Raw genomic sequence first — 1337 nt, forward strand, 5'->3', positions numbered from 1 at the left:
TTCAAGAATGGTGTTGGTGAGGAATGTTGAATATATAATAGATTATTAGAAGAACCAATAAGTCTGGTTCAAAGAAGACAGAATGGCGAGCTATTATAGATGGACATGTAGACTGGTAAAAAAGAGGAAGACTCTCAGTGAGATGAATTGAGGCAGTGACTTCAACAATAGGCTTAAACATAATAATGGTGAGGATGGCACAAATGCAGAGATGTCCTCAGCTGTATATAGAGGGTGGCTATAATGTCCCCGGCATTGAACTAGTGTTTGATCCAAATCCGTTTTAAAATATAATTCTTTTTACCCAGTCCCATAAGAAAATGAGGTCCAAAAACTAAATAGCCAATTTAAGGCTTCCAAGTTGCAAAATGGGAGAGCTAGAATCCAGAATTTGAGTTGATGGGGTATTTTTTTTTAACTTTTGCCCTTTTGATGTTTTTTCATGGTTTAATTTCACTGTCAATTTCTGAAGTCACTATCCCACAATTTTCAGATAATTGCTGCTTATTCCAACAAATCATGTTCTTTACCAAAAAAAATGAGTATAATATTCAAAGCTTATATTCTCAAATTTTTCTCAGTTGTTGCTCATAGTAAAACAAACAAACAAACAACAAAACAACCTCCCTCCCCCCCAAAAAAAACCCTCCAATGAACTGTCTCCTTCAAAAGAAAAAACAAAACAAGCAAATCCAGGCTTTCATAAAGCGGTAAGTACTGTCTGGGTCTTCTGGCACACAGGGAGAAAAACAGGACTTTCCACTGCTGCAAAGATGTATAGTCTTGGAAGCTCACAGGGGCAGTTCTACCTGTCCTACAGGTCACCATGAGTCAGCATTGACATGACGGCAGTGAGTTTGATTTGATTGTGGCATGGCACTGGTCATAAAACATGTCATTTATAGATCTCTCTTGACATGCACACACATGTGCAACATAAAATGACTATCTGTGTAGATAGGTAGATACACACAAGGAGCTCCAAAAAGTTCTTAGAAAAAATAAAATTGAAAACATATAATTTTCCATGGATTTAAAAAAATACATATGAGTATATATAATACCAGTAAAACAACTTGTTCACATATTTATGTATACATATATGTATGTAGATTTATTTGTCTTTATTCCATCTTCTTTCTTTTTTATAATCTAAAGGCCCTTGTTTAGAAAGCTTGTTTAGAATGTTGTATTGATTGATACCAAAGACAAGTCTAACAACAAATAGTTTTATTTGTAAGCCCTCACAACTGATATGTGTGACTGTGGACTTCTTCATGGTCACCTCAGCCCTGAAGGACACCAGGCTACTCAACACATCATTCACCATTATTCTG

The sequence above is a fragment of the Echinops telfairi genome, unplaced genomic scaffold, assembly GCF_000313985.2.
Source record: "Echinops telfairi isolate 266 unplaced genomic scaffold, ASM31398v2 ScPeMD7_31;HRSCAF=116, whole genome shotgun sequence".
NCBI lineage: Eukaryota > Metazoa > Chordata > Mammalia > Afrosoricida > Tenrecidae > Echinops > Echinops telfairi.